The sequence below is a fragment of the Callospermophilus lateralis genome, chromosome 1 (assembly GCF_048772815.1).
Source record: "Callospermophilus lateralis isolate mCalLat2 chromosome 1, mCalLat2.hap1, whole genome shotgun sequence".
NCBI lineage: Eukaryota > Metazoa > Chordata > Mammalia > Rodentia > Sciuridae > Callospermophilus > Callospermophilus lateralis.
The window spans coordinates 26,180,762-26,196,758 of NC_135305.1; the positions used below are offsets into that span (position 1 = coordinate 26,180,762).

The 15,997-nt window shown below is 36.2% G+C and overlaps 1 protein-coding gene across 4 annotated transcripts in view; it reads left to right on the forward strand.

Moving 5' to 3' along the window:
- Adam22 (ADAM metallopeptidase domain 22) overlaps positions 1–15,997 on the forward strand; it is a 208,720-nt gene that overhangs the window by 84,362 nt on the left and 108,361 nt on the right. The gene's annotated exons all lie outside the window — the stretch shown is intronic.

A 15,997-nucleotide genomic window follows, 5' to 3' on the forward strand; every position in this document is an offset into this window, starting at 1 on the left:
TGATTTTAGAAAGGCCTTTCTCATCAAAAAAATTCTTTTAAAATTTCTTTTACTGCTTTTAAAGTATTATCTTAAATAACTGATCATCTAACCCGTTTTAAATTTCTGTAGGTATTATTGTGCAGTAAGTCTATCTTTATTTTTTCAAATGGTCTGCCAGTTGTTCTTGGAGAAGGCCTTTACTGAACCTTTAATGGTACTACCAGGTTACACGTTCCTGGGAAATCCCATAACCTCTCTGAGTCTCAGTTCTCTCACCTATAAAATCAGGAGTAAGAATATTTTTCATCTCAGATTGAAGTTCATGTGACACAAGTGTGCTACCACTGAGCCACAACTTGCAGCCCTTTGAATTAGCTTCATTTGTCCTTTGCTTGCACTGTCAATAAATGACCTAATCCCTACATCATGGACTATGCATTTTCATCCTTTAGTCCAAACACCTTTCTTATGACAACACATACTAAAGGCCTAGTCGGTGTGTTTTTAGATAAATTCATGTCAGAATTTTAGAGTTGAATGGGATCTTTGCAATCATTTAGTCCAACATGTTCACTTCATTAACAAAAAAATGTGTTTTAAATAATGTTCCAAATTCAAAAATATGTAGTTCATTATTTTCTATAAGGAAATAAAAAAAAAAGAAACCATGACTCTTTTTCCTCTGGGTTTAATCAATCAGTATTGTAGTGCTTAATTGATAGATTTTTGTTTTTGTTGTTCCAGGGATGGAACCCAGGGCCTATTACATGCCAGGCAAGTACTGTACCACTGAGCTCCAGTTCCAGCACTTTTTAGTTTTTATTTTGAGGCAGGGTCTTACTGTGTTGCCCAGGCTGGATTTGAACTTGTGAACCTCCTGCCTTAGCTTCTCACGTAGCTGGGATTACAGGCTGTGCATCACCATGCCTGGCTATATAGGGATTTTATAAAGGAATATGCTGTTCAAACTCAGTAAATATCAAGGACATACTTTTGTTTCTTTTTTTAAAATATATATTTTTTTAGACATTGATAGACTTTTATTTTGTTCATTTATTTATATGCGGTGCTGAGAATTGAACCCAGTGCCTCAACATGCTAGGCAGTGCTCTACCATTAAACCACAACCCCAGCTCTATACTTTTGTTTCTTTTATTTCTCCTGTTAATGCAACCATCCTCTGTCTTCAAGACCTTGATTCCCAGGATCTGACCAAGTTTGAAAACACTGACAGAGAGTCAGGAAGCTGGAAAGCAAAGAAACATAGTTTTTAACTGATAAAAGTGTTATTTGTGTTTTCTTGGTTTGTTCCCACATCCTATGGTTATCTCTCCTTGAGATAACCCAGTTTCCTAGTCTCTAGCCTCTAACAACCACAAATGTTTTACTTGCCCTTTGGATTGCCAGTCATCTTCCAAGACTTTAGCAGCTCTCATACCATTTCTCACCACCCAGGAATCTGCACGTAAGAAAAACCCCAGATGACTCTGAAGTATTTTGAGAAACTTCTTTTTAGTCCTGTGCAATCCCTAGTTCTCATGTACATTTAGTTTCATTTCATTGCAATTTTTTAATATTTATGGAGTCCCTGTTAACACTTATAGTTTTGTACTTCTTGGTACATCTGCATAGAATATTCATAGGTTCTTTCTTTGTCATCATCTTTACTTAATAGCCTAGGACAGTGCTTAACTTTTATTAAAATATTCCTCCTCCATGCCTAATTCATTTGATACTGAAATCTAAAATTAGAGTGATAACCAGAGAGTGCCATGGAAGGATGTATCAGTCACATAGATATATCTTACGTCCTTTTCATTTGGATGTTTGTATAGATTATATTTTGTTTCAGAGTCTCTTCTTATTCCCCAATAGCTGATCATGAAGCCTAACCATTATGTGTTGATTTCCTCTCTATAAAAACATAATTTGAAATTTATGGATGAAAAGCAGCAATGAAAACACTGTTTTTCCTTTTGTGGGGTTGGTGGCTGAATTTAGATTGAGAAGAATACAATGGTTCATCAGATAATTGTGAAAAGAAGTGCCAAATACAAAGGCCTTAGATAATCAATCCTCTGTCTGGAGTGTAGACATTCACAATTGATGTATATGACACTTTCTCCCTTTTGTTCCTATCTTCTTTAGCATATTGTCAGATACAAAAAGTTCAGTAATTTTCTACCAGAAAATTACTTATAAAAGGTTTTCCTAAAGATAATATTGTAAAAGCTAAGAGAATAGGACAGAAAGGCGTATTTAACTTTTATGTTTGCAGTTTTGATGTGACTATTAGCTCTTAGAATTTAGAAACTGATTCTAGGTAGGTCATATTGTCATGATCCTAATTCATTTTCTTTCCATTTGTTGCTCATTGAAGCTGGGTTGAGGAGTGATTGTGAGGGAATGAGATGTTTTAACAAGCTTTTAAAAATTTGGACAGCCAGATGAGCTGCCTTCCACCACCTCGTATTTTGTTGTAGGGGAATTGAGCCCAAGACTTTGTAGGCAAATGCTCTATAACCAATCTACATCCCTAGCCTTAGGTGCCTCTTTAATGTTATCACTCTAGGAGAGCATTGCATTTATGACAATAACAGTTCCATTGCTGATATCCATGTTAGATCTTTGGGGGTTTGCTATTAATGTCTATAGCACATTTTCTGAACTGTTTTAGTGATAGAATAACATCAGTTGGGTATATTTGAGTTTCGGAAGCAGCCAGAAAGCCATCCAGAATCATCTTTTTACTAGTATGAATGATTAGCCTGACTAATTATGGATTAAAAATTTCTAATCTGAATCTGTAACCTGTATTTGTTACTCACAAGATATAGTTAGGAAATAATGAAACTGGTTTTCTCATGTGTCACTTTGTCTCTGAAGGCAATTCCAAAGGAGAAATTTTAACAACGTTTTGAGTAATTATAAATCACTGGCATAAGTGAAGATGATCTCAAAATGACAGTTTGGAAATTGGCAATACTTAACTGACTGTTCATTTCTGCTATGTTTTATAAAAGCCTATTTCATTATTTATTGTAACATTCTGGTAGTGTGAAGAAACAGATATTTTAGTAGAACCAAAATAAAATTGCTTGACTTAGTATACTTACCATTTGTTCATCAGCGTAATTATAAATTGACTGATATCATCTAGAATTGAAAGATAGGTAAGGAAATGACATCTAAATGTCAAGTGAAATGTGCGAGGGCAGAAGGTCACCTTTTAAGGACTGCAGTATTCAGATAAATGGTGGAATGTAATTTTCTTATCTTTGGTGTCCATTTCATGCCCATATTACCTATATTTCCTTGGATCAGGTTTAATTCCATAATTTCCCATCTTAAAAAATATGCTTATGATAGAAAAATTAAACACTTAAAATGAGGGTTGGGGTTGTAGCCCACTTGCCTAGCAAGGGTGAGGCACTGGGTGCGATCCTCATTACCACATTAAAACTAAATAAATAAAATAAAGGTTAATTAACAAAAAAGAAATATGAGTCTTAAAAAGAAAATGACCTGGTATTTCTGATTAGGCATGGCAGACTGAACTCTTGTGTATATTTTTGATCCTTTGTAATGACAGTGAGATTACAGTCGCTCTCTCAGGAACAGATAGAGTCATCAATAAAATTTCAGAATCTCTAACAAGAATGGATAACTAATAATTGATTTAACAGAATGGGAAATGCTGTGTTCAAATTTCAATAAGAAACCGAAAAAGATTCTAGAAAACGATTCTAGCAACAGATAACTCAGAAAACTGGGATGTGAGGTGGGTCCAAAAAGAGAAGCAGATTATAGTAATTTTCAAAGATATTAAGCCCTAAAACTTTGTTTTAAAATCAGAAAGCTGACAGTTGCAGTTGTTTTATTTTGTTCTACTTCTATAAACATATGGGAGAAGAGAAAAGTGCCAATACTACTTTTTTTGGCTTAACGATTATTTATGCTTCACAGAAAGCAGAGATATCTGTTTAAATATTATTAATAAGGTAACAAATTATTAAGGAAACCAAACAGAATTCCATACTTTTTGATTTTAGAGGATATGCTTACTTTCAGAGACACAACATATTTTCATGTCTGGATTCTGAACAAGCATCTGTTGTTGAAAATAATGATGTGAAGCCTATCCTATGACGTATGTTAGTCCTTGCTCTCTTGTGGTGTAAGGGAAGGGACATTTTCTTTTCATTGTGATATATTTCCTTTTCCCTGCAGTTGGAAGAACCTATAGAGTCAAAGCTGAATATTGTAATTCCACTGACTAGAAACAAAGCAGGCTTGAAAAACATAAAGCTTATAATATTGAAATCAAGATGTCAGAAAGAGAATTTTAATAAATAGCATATCGGACATGTAATGTGTTACACCTGAAGTTTGAATCTTTATAAGGGGCAGATGGAAGCCCCATTCTCTTCTGACCATTCTCATGGAAGGAGCAGGAGGATTTCTCTCTGAAAGAACAGCCCGCCTCTGGATTGGGGATATAGACAGCAAGGGGAAAGTGTTATGCTGAGAACAGGTGGGTGTAGCCATGTCTGCTGGTTGAATCAGGGGCCCATAACCCTTGAGCCTAGTTTGGTTCTCTGAATGTTGCCATCAGGCTAATTCCATGCAGCCAGGAGGTAGGAGGCTTACTCTCTGGGCAAAATGATTAGTTCTTGGGGAAGAATGCACAGATACTGTCATTCGGGATTTTCCTAATGACGTTTTTGTCCCCTCTAGAAAGGCCTGCCTATCCACAACCTTGCTACTCTTCACTTTACAGGCAGTAGCTAGTGCTTCACTTTGAACAGTGAGAGCAAAGGATTACCAGAGATTTAAGGAGAACATCTACAAAAAAGAAAGAGGAAAGAGAAAACAGAAGAGAATTCAGTTAAAGAAAAGAAAACAGCCTTTAAAAATCCTGACCTGTAATAACATATGCAGAGAGACAATTACTGCATCTGTGAAACAAGGAAATGGTATTAAACATGTAAAGGAAAAAATAATTCGTAAAAATAGTTTAAATAATAAAACATCAGTAGAAGTGTTGAATGATGTAGTTGGGGGAGATAAGTCTCCCAGAAAATAGGACAAAAGATTAAGAAATGAGTCAGTGTGGTGCCTACCTATAATACCAGTGACCCTGGAGGCTGTGGCAGGAGAATGGTAAGTTCAAGGCTAGCCTGAGCAATTTAGTTAAACTCTGTCTCAAAATAAAAAATAAAAAATGTTGAGGGGTTGGGGTTGTAGCTCAGTGGTAGAACACTTGCCTAGCATTTTATGTGAGGCACTGGGTTTGATCTTAGCATCACATGAAAATAAATTTAAAAGAAATGTTGGGGCTGTAGAGTACCAGTTCAATTTTAGGGGAAAAATTAAGAAAAGGAATAGCGGAGAGAAGAGATAAAAATGTTGAGGATCAATCTAGGAGATTAAGTATCTGATGAGTAGGAGTCCCAGAAAAACAGTAGGGAGAAAACAGAGGAAATTATCAAAGAAATAATTTAAGGAAATTAATATAACTAAAGAATATGACTTTTTAGATTGAAAGGGCTAATTGAATGCCTAGGACATTAAATGAAAGAAAATCCACACAAAGGCATACAACTGTAAAGTTTGAGAATAGTAGAGAGAAAAAAGACAATCAGAAAAGTTTCTAGACAGAAAAAACGGATCACATTGGAAGGATCAGAATCAGAATAGGTCAGACTTTCTTAGTACTACTAGAAGCTAGCAGACAGTGGAGCAAGACTATGTAAATCCTGTAGGATTTCTGTGCCTGAAAATCCAAACCATCCATTAAAGTGAATGCTCAAAAACTATATGTGCAAGTGCTAAAATAAATTAGCAGTGTGCATTCCTTATTTGGAAGGTACCAGAGACTGAGTTCCAGCAAAACAAAAGGGAGAAGGTCCAGAAAGTTGAAGATGTAGGATACACACAACAGAGTTCACAGTGAAGAAAGCAGCAAAGGGAATTCCTAGGATCATGATGAAGAGAATTCTGTAGGGTGAACATCAATTCTGATGGCTGAACAACTAGCCTAGAGAGCAGTTAGTCCCTATGTGAGCAGGAGGATGGGAGCTAAGGAAAAAAAAAAAAAAAGGAGGGGGGATGTATTTGCCCATGTTGAAGAAAAATTATTTGTAGAAAAATTGGGGGCTAATTTGGTGGCATATGTATGTATGGCACCAAAACAGAAGTCTATGGAAGTAGGAAAATATACATGTTGGAGTTGGGTTTTGTGGTCAAGAGAATGAGCCTGGGGTCAGGTTGTCTGAACTAGGATCCTGGCTCAACCACTTACTACCACCTGCATGCCCTTGAGGAAGTTACTTTTACCTCTCTGTGCCTCAGTTTCATCACTGTATGGAGATACTAACAAGACCTTCTTAACAAGATTGTTGTATGGATTAAATTGCATGTAAAGCAGCTAATCACTTATATCAGTATTATTAATAATAGTAGTTATAGTAACAAGGGCTCAAAAATTTTAACCATGATTTTCATTATTACCTAGTAATTTTAAAATGAAAAAAAGAATTAGAAGTATAGGCTTACTTCTTTTTGATAAATGTGGTTATGAATACTCCTAAGAAACTGTTTAAAATAAAAAAATTTAAATACCTGTTGTGACACCAGATGTGACATTTATGTACTCTTGAGAGCATTTCCTTCAGTTATTTTTTTTCCTTTGTATTGTTTCATTCACATAATTGTTATATTCTCACTCTATAATTTCATGTTCTGCTTTTCTTTTTACACTTTAAGAGGCATTTTCCCTGTTAATATGAACCCTTATTAAAGAGTTTTTATTAACTATGGTATTTTCCACTAAGTGGCTGAAAAAATAATTTTCTCAATAGCATTGAGATAATGGCTTTGTGAAATACATTTAGAAATTTATTTTTCTTATTATCAATGCAGTATATGTTTATTATAGAAATTTTAGATAATGTGCAAAAGTAAGACAAATAATATTAATATAGTGGTAATTTTGCTACTCAGAGATAAGCACTAGTATCATTTTAATGTATGTCTCTTTTGTTTTTCCTTCACACGTATATGCTTTCTTTTAAAAAATGTGGAACTCTTCTTAAGAAGATATTGTCTTTTAGTATCTTCTTTTCTATGTTAGTTTTAGCAGAATGCTGAATTGTAATTTTTTGTGCCTTATTTATTTAATTGCTTCTTTGATGTTGTTTCCAGAGTTTCTCTATGATAATGTTTTATTGACAATCTTTATAGCTAAACATCTGTCTATATTCAAAATTATTTTATTTGGTTAAGTTCTCAGAATTGCAGTCTTAGAAAGCAGAAACTTACTAAATATATATTGTCAAATTGATCTCTGTAAAAGTTTTACAAAGCTATGATCATAATGTTAGTAGATGCTTGTGGTTCCTCCAATAGCCTTGTCAAAGCTTGGTTTTGGAATATTTTGTTTGAAAACGTAATAAAATCTCTCCTACATTTATTTTCTTCATTAGATTCTTGGGTGCAAAAAATATCAGAAATTTTACACTAAATTTTGAAAGCTTTCTTTCTCAAAGGAAGGCAATAATTAACTCTCACCAAAGGACATAATAATGCCTGTTAGTCTGTAGTCTTATTAATGGTGGGAGTGTTGTGTTCTTCACACAGATGATAAGGCAATCATTGACAGATAATAGATCTTAAGTATTGCAATAAGCCAACCGTGATATCATGATGGCTCAGGCCAAGTTGGTGGCAATGGAAATGGTTTTATTCTGGAAACATTTTGAAAACAGAGTTGACAGAATTCTTTGATCAATTGGATATGGAATGTAATAGAAATTGAAGAGTCAGTGATTACTTCATAGTTTTTGGCCAGGGTATGAAACAGTTGTTTACGGAAATGGAAAGATTGTAGAAAATCTTGTTTCTCAAGCAAGATCAGGAGTTCAATTTGTTTATGTTAAGTGTGATATGCATACATATGATAAGAAAGAGGAGGTGTTGATTATAGAGTTGGATATGTGATTCTGGTGTTGAGAGTATTCTAAGTTAGAGATATAAATCTGAAGACCATCAGTATATAATTATTATTTAAGAGAAAAACATTAGACAAAAATCGCCATGGGAGTAAATGTGAAAAGAAAAGAAGACTCAATCTTGGGGAAACACAGTCTGGGGAGATGAGAAGAAACCAGCAAAGGAGACCGAGAAGAAGCAGGAAGAGAAGTAGGGGAAAAATAAGGAGAGTGTAGAGCCTGGCAGGAAATTTAAAGAACTATTTTCAAGAGAAGGGAGTGATCAGCCATGTCAAATGCAGTGTCAAGATGAGGACTAAGAATCCATCATTGCATTTAACTGAAGGGGCAGGTAATTGGCAACCTTTTTAAGAGCAGGTTTGGTGAAATGTTATGATGAAAACCTGATTAGATGGGTTTGAGAAATAAGAGAAGTGAGAAAGGAAAGATATTGACTATGAGCAGTTCTTTCTGGTGGTTTCAATTAGTGGATGGAGGGAAATGTAGTAGTTGGATAGGGAAATGGTGTCAAGACAATAATTTTGTTTTTCTATTTTTTTTTTGTTTAAAAAGAGAGAGAATTTTTAACACACACACACACACACACACACACACATATTTAGTTTTTGGCGGACACAACATCTTTGTATGTGGTGCTGAGGATTGAACCCGGGCCGCATGCATGCCAGGCAAGTGCGCTACCGCTTGTGCCACATCCCCAGCCCAATTTTGTTTTTCTAAATGGGAGAAATAATAATTTATATAGCAATAGGAAATGTCTAATGGAAAGGGAGAATTTGATGATCAGGCGAAGGTAGAATTTCTGGTATATTATCTTTGGTAGGCAAGAAAGCGATGGATGTGTTGCAAGAGCAGAGTCTGGAAGTGGTTGGGCTTTGGAGAATTTCATGGATAGCTAATTCCCAGTAATAGGAGAGAAGACTGAGAAGGAGAGTGCAGATGCATGTAGGTAGAGAGATGCAGTAGCTGTCGTCTGTGGAATGTATCCTTTTCCTCAGTGCTCTAGGAAGCAGATTCATCTTCTTAAAATGAATGGGGGTGGGGTAGTAGTTTGAAGTTTGAGAGAAGACATGGAAGACACAGTGAGAAGTGAATGCTCCAGTAAGATGGGATGTGATTGTCAGGCAGCTTTAAGGGACTACTCAAGTTTAGTGTCCATTAGGATATAGTAGCCATGGTTTTCCAGACGATATGCTGATCTTCAGCTTCATTTAGTTGCACTGAGCAGGTGTGGAGCAGGTAACAGTGTTTTAATTGAGATTGGTTTGGCTGGATGAGTATCACATGTTAGGTGATGGGTAGAGAGGTTTGCAAAGCAATGAATAGTACTTTAAGCTGAGCAAGGAAGGGAGTGAGATAGGAGGGAGGTGAGGCACAGTGAAGTGGACGTATGCTCAATGATTTATGGCCAAATAATGAGAGACTGGAGATTAAGAATATGGTCGGTGAGAATATGGTTTTAGGTAGATGAAACAGAAAGGAGAAGGTCATTGAATGAGATGAGCTGAACGTGCTGTAAAGCCGGAATTGAACAAGTCACTCAAGTACATGTCAAAATCATCAGTAAGTGCAATAGGAATAGTGTTGCAGAGTGTGATCATAAACCAGGAACCAAATTTTTAGGAAATAAAGGGAAGTAACTAGGAGTCTGTGACAAGAAGAATGGATGATAGGTAGGTCTGATGACATGAGATGTATAATCTGATGATAGGTATAATCTGATGACATGAGATGCAAAGTAGAATAATTTTTAGTGGAATGAAGGAAAATAGCACAACATGGCAATAAAAAGAAAAGTGGGTACATCTTCTGCCATTAGACTCCCATTAGAAGAAGCTCCCTTAAGTGGGGGCTGCAGACATAACAGTATCTGCAAGCAAAAGCTGATTCCCAGAGTAAGACGATGAAGGAGATACTCAAAGAAGAGATTGGAAATAAGGGATTTTGCTAATTCTCATGTGTGAGTTCCAAAAAAACATTATCAAAAGGTATCTGGAGGTTCTGAATTGTGGGAGAAGGGGGAAGAGCTGGAGATGAGGGTGACTTGGGAGTGTAGCTTTTTACAGTGACAGACATAAACTGGGATAAAGGCCTTGATTAGATTAATCTTGACATTTAAAGCAGATCAACATGACGAGGCTGTGAGTGTTGGTGGTAGGTAGGTGGTAGGTAGGTGGTAGGTGCTCTCTTGCCAGGAACAGGCAGAATTTGGGACTCCCACTTGATTTCTGCTCCGAGGGTCATGCAGGTGGGTGTGGAAGCAGTTTTGCTTTGAGCACATAGCTCTTTTTGATTTCTGGTAATGGAGTCTGACCAAGGGATATGGTCTTACTCCCAGAATATGGATGTAAAGAAGAATGAAAAAACAAAGATATAAAGATGCTTAGCAGGTAGTTAGTAATTTATAGAGAAATCTTAAGGCTAGTTCTGTCTTGCTGAATCCAATTTTTAAATAATTAAAATTATAATAATTATAAAATTTGGTGAATATAAATAATTTATTTGAACAACATCCCCAAAGCTCAACATTTTTAAAATACCAAAATCTTTTATTCCTCAGATACTCATAGGAAATCTAAGTCAATTTTGAAATAAGTCCATTAGTTTTCTTCTTTGAAAGTTAGTCCTTGACTTAGCTGTGTTGGAAAGGAGCATGTCCCCCTCTGTTGAGAATCTACCTTGCATTTCACCAGGGCTCCATTCAATTGGTTTGCTGTTTTATATTCCATGGTTCCTTTAGCCTTCTAAGTGGTAATGAGTCACAATGTTCAGAATATGTCAACGCATCATTGTATGTTAATAAAATCTTACTAGACTCTTTGTAAACTGTTAATTTGATTATACTTTCATGTCCTGATGAAATTTAAAAAAAACATATCAGAATAAAGCTAGGAGATTCTGATTTGTAAGGCTGGGGGTACCCAGGCTTTTTATTTTCAGTATTGTGGTTTTGCTGCAAAGCCAGGCTTGGAAACCTTTGTTTTATTATGAATAAGTAGGCCATGAATAAGAGCTAAGACCAACAATGGTGCTCATTACAACTCTTACCTAAACAGGTACACTCAAATTCCCCGAACCCAAACATTTACACACAAAAAGCTCCCTGACAAGTTTCATCAAATTGTGACTTACTCAGTAGAACCTAACTAAAATAGCCTCACCTTGCAGAATAGGGTGTGCAAAAAATCCTTTGTATGTGCATAAATAATCAGGAAAGAAATTTTTGTGTTTACAGATTGGAAAGTAATAAAATGAATTTTTCATCCAAAACCTAAATTGTGGATAAGCATTTGTTTCTCTTTTGTCATTTCAATTTAATTTAGTTTAAACAAAATAGGAATTTTAAATACCAGTTATTACACACTGAGGAAATAGATAACAGTTTTGGCACAAACAGAGCTGAAGGATGGGTGATTAATATTCAGTGGTATGAAGGTCCACAGACCTTTATCCATTTTCTATAGAGAGGATCTCAACAAGATATTACTTTGCCAAAGGATCTGCAGGGTTAATTCTTGATTAAAGAGAGTAAGAAAAAAAAAAAAAAGACGATGAACTGGTAGTGAGTTGGGGGAGAGGTACATAGAATGGAGAAGAATTTTTTCTTTAAAAAAAACAACTTTCTAAACTAAAATTTCCTTATTTTCCTTAGGTAAAAATGAAACTTGGATTTATTTATTTATAGTACCGGGGATTGAAACCAGGGGTGCTTTACCACTGAGCTGATAAAGCCCTTTTCATTTTTCATTTTGAGACATGGTTTCACTAAGTTGACCAGACTGGCCTCAAGCTTGCAGTTCTCCTGCCTCAGCCTCCTGAATAGCTGGGATTATAGGTATGTGCCACCAAGCCCAGCAGAAGTTTGCATCCTTAAAGCTTACATTTTATGAGTTCTTTTCTTTGATAGATGTTTCATTTGTGAAAAGCTTAATAAAATCTTTGATATTCATTGTGACCCATGACCTATGGGATTTTTCCTATTTTCATGGGATGGATGATAATCATAGTTGAAATTTTTATTTTTTAAAAATTTATATTGTCCCCAATAAATTACATTAAACATCTGAAGACTGCTCCAAGGAAAACACAGCAATATTTTTGTGCAATATAACAACCATTGAATGTTAGAATAGGAAGGCAAAATCAGCCTATTGCCTTACAGTGTAATATTTTGCATAGTTCTGTGGGTTGACTGGGTAGATATACTTCTTGCCGTTTTAGCTGATGCACTGTTATGTCCGAAAGATGTGAAATAGCCTCCATCACATGGTTTGAAGTTGTTGCCAGCATTTATTGGGAATTCAAGTGGATTGTCAGCTAGGGACTTTGGTTCTCCTCCAAAAATACATGAATCTTTGTATGTGGTTGCTTATGCTTTCTGACAGCATGGTGGTTGGATTCAAAAAAGGAGAGTTCCAGATCTTAGATGTTACATAGTATCATTCCTGCCTCTTTGTATGAGGGTCAGCTCAGTTTCAAAGGGAGGAGAAATGGTCTGTACTTTGCATGAGAAGAATGACAAAGGATTTGTAGCTGTCTAACATCATCCATAATCCATCCTTTGGCCACAAATTATTCACATTTTTCACATATGCAGAATATACTGAATTCCTTCAAAGACCCCTGAAATATCTAATTTCTTTCTAGCATCAGGAGCAGACCTAAGGTTCAGGTTTTCATCATCTGAATTTGGTCCAAGTGTGAACAAGACTATTTGCATGGGGAAGGGCAGGTACAGTAAAGACCTTTGAAATGAAAAGATAAGTTATCTATTCTCCACACACTCAAAATGCAGGAGTGGGAGGGAGAGGATGACTGCATGAGATAATACTGTTCCAAAAGGGTGGAAATAGGAGCTACTAAGTAGTCACTGGTTCAGTGAAATTCTGATATTGAGACAGGTAAGTCTCCAGTTCCTTCTGTCTCCGGGAAAGGGAATGTGAATTGATTAAGGCTTTGTTCTGCTTCCTAGAAATGGTACTTTGTGGTTCTTGGCTCTACTCTGAGTCACAATATCTTTCCATAAGAAATGTCCCAGGCTTCAAGTTAAATAACTTTCTAGATTTGCTTTCGTGACTTGTAGAAGGTTTGAACTAACTGTTCATTTTGGTCCAAGCTATTGGTGGACCCAGTGATCTAATTCTCTTAAAAACTTGGCCAGTTTCATGTGAATCTCATTTGTATTTACCCTATTAGTTAAAACTATATATGCAAGTCTTTTTTGAGCTAGGCCCCTCTCCACTCTTTACTGTGAATTGAAATTCTATATGATATCCTTCAAGAATTTCAATTCTTGGAACCTTTAAGATTCTCAAGGGCCCTGGAGATGTAGCTTATTGGTAGAGCACTTGCCTAGCATGTGTGACCTCCTGTGTTTGATTCCCAGAAACACACACACACACACACACACACACACACACACACGATCCTTAGAAACCCTTTTGTCTTGCTGAGGAGGCAGGTCTTATTAAATTTAAATAAGACCTTATTAAAAAGGTCTTAGAAATTCTTTTAGATAGATGATGTGGTCCAGATGAAACAGCCCTATGTCTTCCCAAGGTCTTAGGAAAAGGCTATATAGCCACATCTTTGACTTGACTGGACTTGGACTTCAGGGGACATTTTGTTGGCAGCACCTTGGACTTAATCTTACCTCTGAAGCTGTTTCTTTGAAAATTATTGCAATATCAGGTTTTGTTGTTGTTCATTCATTAGTTGCTTTCTTATGCATTTTATTGTGAATATAATAAATGATATGTCCTCCTTAGTGCCTCACTTCAGAAGCACATGATTTTGGTTTGTTCCATTACTGGTGATGTCACTGTGAGGATTGTTTGGTGAAGGTGGTGTCCCCTAGTTTTCTTCAAAGTCGAATTATTACTTAAAGATACATTTTTTAATATAGAATAGAATACTAGGATTTGGTTAGGAGAGTTATGCATCAAATATGTTGTGTCTGAGATGCCTGTTCAACATCCTAGTAGAGACTGACTCAGAAACAGGGGTGTAGATAGATTAGAAAGGTGAGGCAGTGTTCATCTGTTCCCATTTTCCTGTTGAATATAGAAAAGCCAGGTCATCATTAGGGGCCAGTGATGTAGGACCATTCTGAAGATTGGTGGAGAGAGATGTTCAGAAGGGTTTTCTCAGAGTAAGAGATTAGAATGTAATGGGCTTATGGGCAAAGTTGTATTGAAGAATCTATTTATAACTAATTGAACCTGTGATGGCCCAGATGTTCTGTTTCTTGGAGTTAGACTTTGCTTTATATAAAAGTTAAGTTTACCACACTTGACGTTTAGTTGCATTAGTACAACGGAAAGGGAACAGGAGGGAATAAGGAACTTTCTAGTGTGTGTGGCTGGGCAATTACCATTATGGATCCTGGAATGTAAACTGGCTTACGTGGAAAAGAAGAGATGAATGGCAGTGACAAAATGGTAGTAGGGTCATTGGTTATTGATAGTGCTTATGTTCTGATTTAATACCATACCAACTTTATGATGTCAATTTTAAACATGGCAAATTGTATTCATAATAGCTAAATAACTTGACCAACATTATATAGCCAGTAAAGGGCAGAGGTTTTAGATGGAAAAATCAAATGCACTCCAAAACTTTTGTATTGTACTAGCTGCCTCTGATTCATGAGTTGCTCACTAGACAAAGGATAATCATTATTATGATCGAAGATGTTTACATTGTATTTGTTTTGCTTATTCCAGGCTTCTTATGGCATGTAAATGAAAATAAAGTGTTGGGAGGGGTCTCGGAATACATTTTTAATTTAAAACCATCTCTGCCTTTAGAAAATGAGTAGCCTTTAGAATTTGATTGAAAATGGTTTTATTTCTGTCTTTCAAAGGTCACAAGCATTCACACATATCAATCAGTACTGAATAAGCTGTTAGCATGGAGTGAATTCTACCTTATCCACTTAGAGTGAGGTAAAACTTCTATGCTAAGGAGATCCTCTGTTTTTCTCCACTTAACATGACATAAGAAGATCCTCACTGAACAATACATAATGATGTTCTAAGGAAAAGAAGAGCAGGTAGTTTTGATTTTATCTACTTCAGGAGGCTTCAAGAAATTTACTTGTGTTCTCAGACTTGATGGAGGTAAGGAGGATTTTATGGTTCAGTAGAAGGAACAGTGGCATTTTAAATAGGAGGTTTTTCAAGCCTAATAATTAAAATAACAATACTTAGCATACTTTCACAATACTGCAAACAAACAAAACCAAATTGCAGGGACTGTTTTTGGTTTAAATTACATGGAGCCTTTTCTATCAAATCTTGTAGATATAGAGGCTTGGTTGAAATAGCTGCATAATTCCCCAGCAGAGTGTTTTTCTTTGCTGTAATTACATTCCTGCAGTGACTCATGCTCTCTTAATGCCTAGATTTTATAATTCAAAGGACAATGTTCCCTTGAAATTTGAAAACCTGGAAGACTTGAAAATTGTGTTTTAAAAAATTATTATTGCTATTACTACTGCTACAACTGCTATCCTCTGTGGATTTTTTCACTTGGGTGGTTTTGATTTCATTTATGCAAGCTCCATAATGGGGATTTACTCTTGTGACAGTGAGGGGGATAGGATCCCAGGTATGCCCAACAGTAGGGATAGACTGTTTTGGGTTCCTGGACTTCAGCTGCAGAGATTTGGGGCCTTCACTCTGCTATTCACTCTTTCTGCTTCTCTTTCTTTTATCAGCTGAAAGTTGTTCCCCTCACCCACCCTGCATTTACTCTTTCAGATTCCCCAGAGAAGGAACCTGGCTGGGCGTGCTAATAACACTGCCTCTTTGTGGTAGTGTTTCTCTCCCACTTCTGGGGCAGTTGTTTCAGACTGGTAGCAAGGCCAGGGGACTGTCTTTTGCAAAAATCTGGCTGCCACCTCTTCCCTTTTGGCTGTGGGCTTGTTTGGGGTCTGGGCTTGGTTAACAGGGTGCATTGTGGATGCTATAGCAATTACTAGTTTTGTTAAAGGCAAATAT